The sequence below is a fragment of the Quercus robur genome, chromosome 5, assembly GCF_932294415.1.
Source record: "Quercus robur chromosome 5, dhQueRobu3.1, whole genome shotgun sequence".
In the NCBI taxonomy this organism is placed as follows: Eukaryota; Viridiplantae; Streptophyta; class Magnoliopsida; order Fagales; family Fagaceae; genus Quercus; species Quercus robur.
In genome coordinates this window covers 50,654,086-50,666,655 of record NC_065538.1, presented here as the reverse complement: position 1 = coordinate 50,666,655, position 12,570 = coordinate 50,654,086, and positions in this window count along the sequence as shown.

Here is a 12,570-nt window from a genome sequence, read left to right as displayed (position 1 = left end):
AAATAGCCATTGGACTATCACCATTCTCTCTTGTATATGGTACCAAGGCTATATCTCTAGTTGAACTATTGGTTTCCACCCCAATGGTTGTTCATGGACGAGAAACAGATGTAGATGCTGCCACTTGCGCAGAAATTAGAACTACAGACCTTGAGACCTTGGAAGAGACACGAAACCTTGCCTATAATTGCACCCAGTGGTACCAGCATCAGACGACCAATGCTTACAACAAGGCCATGAAATCCAGGGTTTTTGTCAAGGGAATGGTTTTAAAGGCAGCAGATCATGTCAAGAGGAATCTCTTAGCACCCTCTATGTTTGCCCCAAGTTGGGAAGGGCCCTATCTTATAAGGGAAACCAATGCCAGCGGTTATTATCGTCTAGCTACAGCAGAAGGTGAAAGTCTCACGGAACCTATCAATGGCAAATGGCTTAAGTTGTACTACACTTAACTCAACTTTCAAGTATGTACCAAGTAACTCTCTTTTGTATGGTTTTAAACCACTACTATGTGAATAAGAATTAAGCATTGCCTTTTGCCTCAAAAATGAATTTCCTATATTTACAAGTACTCTAATATTATTTTCCATTAATAAATATGCTTACTCTAAACTGTGAATAAGGTTACAGCCCTAACAGCTGGAGATCTTGAACCAAAATAGTCATAAACACAATAAGTATTTTCAAAATTATGTATATGATTCCCATGACTATATTTTCGCTTAAATATACTATTCTTTGATAAATAAAGCATTTTTTTTCACAAAATAAATTCATGTACTTGTGCATAAATAAAGACATAGTTTGCATAATTGGGGAAATACCAAACTACAACATAAGGTTCATATGGCTAGTGCACCTTTGCACAAAACACAGCCTACCTAGCGAAATAAACCAGAATACATAACATGTTTCATTACATCATAATTTATTAAAAAAAAAAAAAAAAAAAAAAAAAAGCTAGTCAAATAAGCCATCGTCGAAGGTTTCCGCTGAGGAAGAAGCACCTCCAGCTAACGAGGACCACACCATTTCTTCTCTCTAACTCAACAAAAGTGAAAGCTTAGCTCTCTTTGCTGCAATTTCTCTCTTAAGATCAGCTATCTTCACTGTGAACTCATCATCTCAAACAATACAATCCTCCGCAGCAGCCCAAATCTTATCAAGAATGAATTGGACTCCAAACTTCACGAACAACAAGTCCTTAAGAGCATTTTCCCACTCAAGTGCTTTCCTCAAGTTTGAACTCTCAAGCTTTGTACGCTGCATATCCAACAACACTACAACGAGCAATTGAAATCTGGATTTCCTCAGTGAAGCACCTAGCTTGCATCCAGCCATAAAGTGTGGGTGTTTCCTTACAATTACTGCCAGCAGTGGCTGACCTTCTGCAGGAATTTCGAACCGCTGGAACATGACAGTATTACTTGAAAGGGGATAGAAGTTAGTTGCCACTTTTTCATTCTCTTCATCTTCTGCAAATTTCTACAAGAATTCTTCAAGGCTCATTCCTTTGATAGCAGCACCAAAAGACTCAACCTGTAGCTCTACAAAAAAGAGGCATGGTTATGTCCCTAGCAGTAACATAAAAGCATTCACACAGCCAAGTGTTATTGAACAAGAAGCTTGCTTTACTATTTACATGAATAACGTAAATACATCATACCTGGAGGTTCTTTACTTTGGTGAATGTTTTCATACATTCAGCTGCATCTTACTTCATTGTGGGCCAGAAATACCCCAAATTTAGTAGTTGCTGGAGAAGTCACCTTTTGCCCTGATGGTCACCACACTCTCCCACATGTACCTCTTGCATGACTAATTATGCCTCAGGGGTCCCTAGGCATCTCAAAGGCTCCCCATTGAATCCCTTCTTGAAAAGAATATTTCCTTCCACAAAATAATGAGTTACCAATTTTTTCAAGCGGTAAGCCTCTTCATGATTGTCAAGCAAGATGCCTTCTATGAGATTCTCAAGGAAGGGTACACGCCAATCGTTGGTGGTAAGGACTGCACATGATTCCATCCTATCAAAAGTATTTTAGCAATTGGTGCATTGCTCTTAGACAGTGGCATCTTCTTTGCCCATTTCTGGCCAGTAATAGCTTAATCGCTGGAGGTGTCTGTAGAGACTGACAGAACCGTTGGGGCCACAAGATTTTTCATTAACTTCTTTTAATCACTTAATGGACTCACCAGGGCTCAAGCATCTAGCTAGAACTCCTCCAAGAAGTTTTTTGTACAACTTTCCTACCATTAAAGCATAATCTTTGAGTACTCTCAAATGATCCTTCTCATCTAATGATAATAGTGCTTCTTTAATGGAAGACCGCCAATTTGTTTAACCCAGTGGTTGATCAAAGAATTCTTCCTTCAGCATTTTTATGATTAAGATAGGCCTTTTCACAACAGTAACATCTAGAGTTGCACCTTCAAATCTGACCTTTGATGCCAAGGTGGCTAGAGCATCAGTAAAGTAATTATCAAACCTTAGAGAGTGTTCAATATTGAATTTTTCAAAAGAATCCTCCAACCTTTGAGCCATAGCTCTATAAGGAGCTAAAGATGGTTCCTTGAGGGCAAAATCTCCTCTAGCTTGGCAAACAACCAGATTTGAGTCTCCAATTACTCGAAGATGTTTGATACCTATTTCTTGAGTTACCGCTAGGCCCGTAAGATATGCTTCATATTCAGCCATATTGTTAGTGCATGGAAAATCAAGCTTGAATGACATACCTGCTATTTCTCCGGTACTTTTGGATAGGACTATTCCAGCCCCTCCTTCAGAAGTGGTAGAGGATCCATCAAAATGTAAAGTCCAATAGCCCCAGCTGTTTCCATCAGTGTAACTGCTGGCAGCTCTCCAAGTACATCATCAGTAATGTCCCAGTTTTCACCAGGAAAATTTGACAACAAATTTGTGATGGCTTGACCCTTTACAGCCGTTGGGGTGATTGCTATGATCTCAAACTTAGATAATTGCAAGAGCCATTATGCTAGCCTTCCGGAAAGAACTAGTCGCCTCAAGAGTGGATTGGATGAGATTTTGTTAAAAGCTATACCGTGTGAGCTAGCAGATAATGATGCAACCACTGGGTAGCATATATCAGAGCAAGACAAGCCCTTTTAGCCCTTGGATAGCGAGTTTCAGCATCCTTTAACTTTCTGCTAACATAATAAATCAGTTATTCAATCCCTTCTTGATCATCTTGGGCTATGAGTGCCCCTATTACTTTGTTATTGGTAGCCAAATACAGCTTGAGTGGTTTCCACATACGGTTGGCCGCTTGGTCATGAGTTGCTGCAATAAGAGGAATGTCTGTTGGTATCTAGAATCCCAGTGGAAGGGTTTTCCTTTCTTTAGCAGTGGTGTAAAGGTAGTTGTGAGGGTAGCGAGACTTGGAATAAATTGCTGGATGTATGAGAGTTTACCAAGGAAACTTTTGAACTGCGTGAGTGTTGCAGGTGGCTTCATAGTAGTAATGGCTTGCACTTTGCTAGGATCAACATCTATGCCTCTTTGGTGGACAAGAAATCCCATAAATTTCCTAGCTGTAACTCTAAATGCACATTTGAGTGGATTCATGCAAAGCTTGTAGAGTAGACACCTTTCAAAGACTTTTCATAAAATAGTAAGATGATCTCCTCTTGTCTTTGACTTCACAACAACGTTGTCCACATAGTCCTTAATCTCCTCTCGAATAGGCTTAAAAGGCCTAAACACTCCATCACCCACCCATTTGTCAATGACAGCATTCATTTCTTCATCAGTGCATGGTATGGGAGGGTACTCTTCCTCTTCTTCCCTTTTTCGCTTCTCTCCCACCATTGGTTCATTGGTGGAGACCGAGAGAGCCTAAGGGGCACTTTTCTTTTCTATTTTGGACTTTTCAGCCGTGGAAGGCTTGACTGATATTGCTGTCTTACGAGCTTTCTGGAGCGGCTGGGCAAACTGAATAATATCAAGATTCTCCAAATGGGCCCGATACTCATGAGACATGTTGTTAATGCAAATCTTAACTAGCTTTGGCTCTTTGAACTGCCCATAAAAATCAAGAGCATAATCTCTGAACAGCCGGATGAAATCAAGGAGTCCTTCGGAGGACTTTGCTTGGTGTTGTGAAGAATAAGGATGGTAACCTTTTCCTCCCCATGAAAATACTTTCAGTAGAAGCTTTCAACCATGTCATCCTATGTGGCAATGGAACCTAGCTGTAGAGTGGAGCACCATGTGTAAGCACGATCGGTAAGAGATTTTGAGAATTCCCTTAAGTAAAGATCACCATTTCCAGCAAAAGGACCCATGGAATCAAGAAATTTGTTGACATGCTCAATCACATTTCCTTTCGTCCCATCATAAAGAGTGAAGGTGGGAGTCTCATATTTCTCCGAGTATGGCTTGCTTAGTAACTCAGCTAAGTAGGGTGGCCTACGAACAAAGTGCCTTGGTTCCTTTGGCTGGCTAAGCCTTCCTTTTTCAGCAAAGTAGTGAGATTAGATAATGTAATAAACTAAGGAAGAGAGGCATTTTGCTCACCAGATTGAGGATTCCTAGCAACTAATCCCCTCTCTAACTGTGTTCTAGGATATGGTCCTTTATGTAATGGCTGGGGTGTTGGTCCTTGAGTCTCTCTCAAGACCCTTAAAGATTTAGCAAGTTCGAACTGAGCTTGTTGCATTCCTTGTAACATCTCCAAGAGGAAAGAGAATCGGTGGTCAGAATCTTCTTGGTTGACTTCATGTTGGTCAGCTTCTTCTCCTTGTCGAGCTGGATTATGATGGCTTTGTGCTGCTTGGAGATTGGTGTTTCTAGTCCCTTCTTGCCGGCTATTCCGCAACCTAGGAAACATGGTGAACTCTTGACTTCAATAGACTCCCTAGTGGAGTCGCCAAAATGTCGTGGGCAAAAAAGTTTCCTTTTCGACAAATGAGATTTATGTTGGGTTGGGGGCCTAAACCAAAACTCGACGATAGGCTTGATGCATAACCCAAAGGCTATCGGTGAAGATCCAAAGAATTCACAGTATTATATGCCTTGGGCTTAGGTTGAGACTAACAAGAATGACCCATAAACAATCCCTACAACAGACACGTTAGCATGATTAAAAAGCGTACTGTAAGAAGTAGGTTAGCAGTAAAATGTTTATGCAGAAAATAGCCTTGTGGTAAAGTGTTTCTGCAGTAAACTAGCCCAGTGGTAAGATGTCCTAGTGGTAAAGTAAGATAAAATAGGATAAACCTCCAGTTGTTAGTTATTTCATAGATTAAAGAAAATATCTACATTTTCAGACTCATCATCCGTTAGCTCTGGAGAAGGGTCTTCTAATACAACAATATGAGGGAAAAATTCTATAGTAACAGTTACATCATAACCATCAATAGCAAATGAATAAGCAAATATCTCGGGTTCCATTATAACAAATAATGAGGAAAACTTAGTGTGAGATGAAGGGAGAGAGAGAGATCCCACCTAGCGCAGCAAGATCTTTATGGTGCCAAGACATGCTCGTGATTAGTGAGTAATGATGAATATTTTAGGTAGTACGAGTGGTGAGAGAGAGTGCATATAGTAAAGCTGTTAGGGCTTTCTGCTGGGGGTAGATAAGTGTTTATGAGTAGGGCTATAAGGAGTGTTTGTGAGCTAGGAGCTGGGGAACTTGGTTTCTAAGCTTGAAAGTAAGAACTCAGTGACTTTTTTCAGAGCTTAGACTTTTTTCAGAGCTTAGGAAGAGTTCTTCTTTCTTGGTGTGTATCTTAGTGTATCTCCCCTCCTTTTTTAAAGCATTAATGGAGAGTTTCATTTATATTTGGGTTTTAGGGGGGTAATATTAAATAATCTTTGCTAAATCTTTCTTAATCTTCAGAAAATCCTTAGAGAATTGTTCCTAGGATTTTAGCTAAGAGTGGTAAACTCAACTTTTAGAAGGTTTTTGTTGTTTTGGGAAATAACAACTAGGATTCTGACTTAGCATTGAATGCTGATTGGCCTTGGCTAGTGAAATTAAAGCGTGCTTTAGGCCAATGATCTTGGTTATGTTGCTGCTAGAATCAGAGCTACCTAGAGCAAATTGTATCACCCCAAGCCAGGTGTCAATCTTGGAGCCCTTTCTGGGAACTCTGCTGGGATCCCTTTAGTGCCCTCCAAACCACATTTTCCTAAGTTTCTCTATTTGGGGTTCATGTGCTTGGTCCATGAACTAGAGAGTACACGTTTTTAGTTTGAAAATAAATTGATTTCAAGTTATTTTAGGAGCTTTAATGGCTTGGTCATGATGCTCTTGGTTCTTGACTAGATGGGTTGGAGAAGAAAGAAGGGACAGTTGGCTGAAGCATCCTACCTTTCTGTCATGTCACTTTCAGCTTTATGTCACATGAGAAATGATGGAATTTTAGCTTGTGATGGAAGGGTTTAACCCCTGATGGACACGTATCTTCTTCTGATCTGATTGGACAAGTTGGGACTTGATAGGAATGGGCTCCAGCTGTTCAGTTATGCTGGAATTTGGCTGGTTAGCTCACGTGAGCTCTAGTTGTTGGGATTTGTGTGTGGGCTGGGCTGGCTCAGCTAGGTTTTGTAGTCGAGCTCCTTTAGGCTTGGTTATCCCTACAAAATGAAGAGTTTTGCCATGGGTGATGTACATGGGCTTTTGTAGTTAGTTGATTATGGAAAAATAAGCATAGTTCCCATAAATTTTGTTGAGAGAAATATTCTTGAGAGGTGATTAATTTATATTTCCCATGAGCTAGGGATATTAGTATATATTTTGTCTAGAAATAGTTTTGGGCTTTGAGCATAAAGTAATTGTTTTTGCCAAAATAGTATTTTGGGCTTTTATAAATAGTTGCCAAAATAGTATTTGAGCTTCATAAAATAAGTGCCAAATTAGTATTTGGACTTTGTAGAATTTCGTAAAAATATTGCCGTGTAGCAACGGGCTTTTAAGAAGTGCTGCGTAACAATGGTCCTTTAAAGGTGCCATATCGTAATGGATTTTAGAGGTTCTGTATCACAATGGGCTTTAGAGTGCCACATCGTAACAAACTTTAGAGTGTCGTATCGTAATGGGCTTTTAAAGGTGTCGTATTCTAATGGGCTTTTAAAGGTGTTGTATTCTAATGGGCTTTAGAGTTGTCGTATTGTAACGGACTTTTAGAGATGCTGTATCATAACGGGTTTTAGAGAAGCCGTATTGTAATGGGCTTTAGGGTGCCGTATCGTAACGGACTTTTAGAGGTGCCGTATCGTAACAGGTTTTAGAGTTGCCGTATTGTAATGGGCTTTAGAGTATCGTATTGTAATGGTATATAGGGTGCTATATCATAACGGACTTTTAGAGATGTCATATCGTAACGGGTTTTAGAGTTGCTATATCGTAACGTGCTTTAGAGTGCTGTATCGTAACAAGCTTTAGGGTGTCATATCATAACGGACTTTTAGAGGTGTTGTATTGTAATAGGCTTTAAAGGGGGTTTTGTTGGGCTTTTTTTGTGGAGATAGCATAATTTTGTTGCCCAATTTTGGTGGCAATATGGTGAGTATTTTTGTGAAAACCCAAGTTGGATAATATGTGGGATATAATGGGTAATATTTGCGAGAGGGCCCAAGGCAATTTATGGGGCTTATATAAGGAATGTTTATGGGAGCTCAATAACATGGAGAATATTTGGGTAATATATATGGGGAATATTTATGTGAGCTTAAAGTAATTTATGGGCTTGTGTGATTATTTTTGTGAGTGGGCTAATGAAATTAAGGCTCGAAAATTTGTACCTCAACACGTGTATGGAAACCTTACCAAACATGGAATCAAGCAATTCATGCATCATTAGAAATCTTGTGACAACAAATTTGAAATTTCTATTGGCGCTTTTGTTTTGGTGGGGGGGGGGGGGGGGGTTGTATGTTGCTTTGAGAAATGGGTCTCTAAAGTGTTGGTTTATATATATATATATATATTTTTTTTTTTTTTTAGGGTTCATTGTGTGTGATAGTTTATGCGATTTTTTTATAAAGAATTTCACTACACAAAGCCACTCAAAACAAACCTTATCACAAGCTTTCATTCAAGCTATATATGACTTGTGCAAGTCTGAGATCATTTAACAAGTTTTGATCAAAACCCTAGTTTTGTTAAGGATTAAGTTTTTGTTCTCAATTTTGGAAGGATTTTGTTTTTTGTTTGTTGTTTTTTTGTTTTTTTTTTTTTTTTCATTGTGATATCTCATTTGGTTTACATCTAATACGGGTGATCCACCATTCTTTTTTTAAAGGGCTTGAAATACATATGTGGTGGCCCAAGAATCATTTAGGTGGACCAATCAAATTTTCTAGTCACAACAATCAAACTTGGTCAAACCTCAGTGCCAGTTTGGGTTGGATAGCCCTAATCAAGATTTAAGTCTTAGAATTTCATCTAAAATTTTGGTTAAATTAATTAAAAAATAATTTATAGTTTCAATTGGGTTGGATTTCAATTGACCTAATATTTTCATGATTGTCTTAAGGGTGCAGTGGAAAACACATTGCTTGTTGACGAAAATTGTTAATCTATGTTTAACAATAATTGTTAGATTATGTTTAACAAAATTTGTCAAATTATATTTAACAAACATTATCAAATCATTTTTAACAAGCATTATTAAATTATGTTTAATAAACATTGTCAAATTATGTTTAACAAGAATTGTTATTTATTCAAATTCATCAAACATAATTTCATCCATAGGCCTTTTGGCATATGAGTTTTATTAATGTGAATAGTGTCCATTCAAGATAATGTATCTCTTAATTACAATCTCTTGTTTCAAGGGAAGACCCTTTGATTCCAACCCCGTCATCTTTGTACATAAGTTTATTTATTTTCATGTTTAAGGGGATATGTGTTTTTATTTATTTGTGGTTGCACCTAATAATTTATTTAGGTTGCCTATGTACCCTTGACCGGGATCAAGCCAATTCATAGTTATTAATTTGAGGTTTTAGATTTAAAATCCTCAAATATGATTTTTCCCAATTTAAATAATGGACATTTAAGTCAAATACTTGGTGTTTAATTAAGCATCAACTTAATTTTGATTTTGGGTGAGATGATTGGTTTTAATCTCAAGGATAAGTGAAGGACCATGTTTTAATGGAAATTGAACCAAGGATTCTCTCTTTGAGAAGTTGAATGTCCAAGCAATTTTCCCTTTCTTTCATTTGCTTCTTTGTAGGAATTTTAATGATATTTTGATTGAGATTCCCAAATTTAATTAAGGAAAAGAAAAATCATTTGAAGCAATTTTATTTTTTATGAACATGTTTTAGGAATTGGAAATTGGAAAATTTACTCAAATCAATTTTTATGGTCATTTTTATTCGAGAATTATTAACTCCAATCTTGATTAAGAAATTAGGAATCCCAAAGAATTAGTTATGTTGGAATTTGAAGGAATTAGAATCCCCACTTTATTTAAAATAATTTTGGGAGTTAAGAATTCCATTGAAATGTGGTGGAGTCGAGGATTTCATTAATTTGGTAGAGTCAAGGACTCCATTAATTTTGGATAGAGTCAAGGACTCCATTGATTTTGGTAGAGTCAAGGATTTCATTAATTTGGTAGAATCAAGGACCCCATTAAAATGTGGTGGAGTCAAGGAATCCATTAATTTGATAGAGTCAAGAACTCCATTAGTTTAGCAGAGTTAAGGACTCCATTAAAATGTGGTAGAGTCAAGGACTCCATTAAAATGTGATAGAGTCAAGGACTCCATTAGTTTGGTAGAGTCAAGGACTCCATTAAAATGTGGTAAAGTCATGGACTCCATTAGTTTGATAGAGTCGAGGACTCCATTAATATGGTAGAGTCAAAGGCTCCATTAATTTGGTAGAGTCAAGAACTGCATTTAAACATGGTAGAGTCAAACACTTGAGTTGAGAAAACATTGAATCAAAACTTTAGAGAATTTTTATTTGATGATTTTTAAAAAGGATTTACGAGTCAGGGACTTGCATCTAAAGCTTATGGAGTTAAGAACTCCTCATAAAACCTAACCCTATTTGTTTTACCAAATAAAAATTCAGATTTGAAAAAGGGAGAGATGGAGAGATTTAGAGAAGAAAGGGATTGATAAAATCCCAACCTAATGAAGATGTTGTGTGTTCCTCCTCTGCTTGTTACTCTCTATCTTTTACCGTCTCTCTTCTTCTTTTTTTCTTTGTGTTTTGCTGTGCCTTTTTTTTTTTTTTTTTTGTGCATGCTTTTCTCTTTGTACTTTGCTGGAGACTCTTTAATTTATAAAGAAATTGGGAAACTGTTCCCGCTTGTTTTTTCTTCTCAATTGGGCAACTTTCATGGACAATTAACTTTAGGACTGAGCAATGGACCCAATCCACCTGAAAACACGACCCGACCCGACCCGACAGGTTTTGGGCAGGTCGGAGAATTTTCAAGTTGGGTTTCAGGTCTTAATTTCAGGTTATTTTTGAATTCGGGTCGACGTCGGGTCATATATATATATCCTACTTCTAAACCCAATTTTTTATTTATTTATTTATTTTTATTTTTGAAAAAAACCCTACTCTTTGTTGGTCAAATACTTTTAGTGAAACAAAAATGGAAAATGAGAAAGCCTCAAGCTTGTGATTTTACCTGTGAATGCAAGGAGAGAAATGAACAAGAAGAGGCAAGAGAAAGCTAGGCGCTCTATGCTTTGGTTCTGGACTTCTGGTTTTGAGAGAAACAGAGCATGTGAGAAAGTAAGAGAGGGTGGTTTTAATTTTGCTTGCTGTATTTCTGGGATTGTTTGTACTGTCAATGAGAGTAAGTGGGTGGGCTTTTCAAAAAGAAAAAAGAAAAAAAGAAGAGAGTAAGTGGGTGAGAAAGAGTGCAAACACTGAGGAGTCTTTTATGGAGGAAAGAGGAATTGAGTGGATCAAGGTAGTAGCCATTTGACAGAGAAAAACTAAAGGCTAAAGGATAAGTACATTGGAAAGTAAGAGAGGAATTCAATTTTCCAGTTGCTATTGTTGGTCCTAGGAATTGGGTGGGACCCGCTGTTGGTAGCCATTTGACAAGAACTAAAGGCTGTAAATAAGACTTGAGAGTTAATAAGAGAAGAGAGTAGGCTCAACAGACCAAACCAAGGGTTCAACGAACAAATTCGCCTACCCACAAGTCCAACTCGAGACCCGACTCGATACCTGAAAAACCGATCCAATTTCAGACCCGATTTTTCGGGTCGGGTCTTAGGCAACCAAACCCAATTTCTATTGGGTCGAGTTTCAAGCCACGATAAACCCGACCCGACCCAATTTCACTCCTAATTAACTTCTTTCACGTGTTCATGCCATCACCCACTTTTCAGCTTTTCAATTTATTTATTTATTTATTCCTTTGTTGCCGACCTTTTCAACCTTTATCTCCTTGGTTTATTTTGGATAATGGCAGACTAGGTTTTAATAATGCTGTGCCGACCTTTTCTTTAGCTCCTTATTTTTCTCTCCTTAGTCCTTTTTCATAGGTAATGGTAGATTAGGTAGCTTTTCAGCCTCACGTGGGTCCCTTATATATAAATTAATTACCTTTTTGTAGATGACCAAACACGTGGTCTCTTCCTATTGTTTAGTCCACAGCATTAGTGTCACTGCTGTCTGTGTTGCCGTGTAGGTGCATGACACTTTTTATTACTCATTTTTTTTAGTTTCAAATGCCTTCCTTTTTGTTTTGTTTTTTTTTTTTTTTTTTTTTTCCTTTTTTTTTCCTTTTGGTAAAAGAAATTATTCTTTTATAATTTGAGAGTCTTGTGCAGTGGTGACTCTATGATTGTTTTTTAGCAGGTTTAATAAGAAACATAAATTATACAAAATTTTAAACAAAAGATAAATTAAATACATTGACATAACAAAAAATAAAAAATCTTTAATACATAAAGTTTTACAATTGTCTTTTACAATATTTCATATCTTGAAATTATTGCATAATATCTTCATTATCAATCCTACTAGCTACATATGTTTCAATATACATAGTCAATCAATCATTCATCCACTAATTTCTCATTTGATTGATTTACTTAAAATTTATTAAGATCTAAATGAGTTTTTTCTAAGGTTTAAGATTAGCAAATTCTACTTTTGTTGTTGGGCAAATTAAAAATTTTTCCCAAATTTTAGATCAAATTGATTTGTCATTGAGGTTTTTCTTTGGGTTTAAAAAGGTCAAGATACTATTAAGATGGTTATATTTAAATTTAATTTCAATTGGGCTTAAGGTTAGGGTGTTCAAACTTTTATTTTAAGTGTCAAAACAGGAAAAATAAAATAAAAAATGTTATAATAATATTTTTTTTTTTTTTTTTTTTTGGGTTCAATTTATTAGGGGGGTTCATTTGAACCCCCTGGGCTCCAAGTGGAGCCGCTCCTGGTCTTTTGGTACTAGGTAATAGGTAATAATGGACTTACCTTTAGGCGTAGAGCCGCCTACACATGTGACGTTGGTTGTGTTAAAGAAGAGTGAGTCAATATACCAATATGAACGTGAAACTATTTTTTAGTGTTTATTTGAATACGACTTGACACTTTTTCCTGC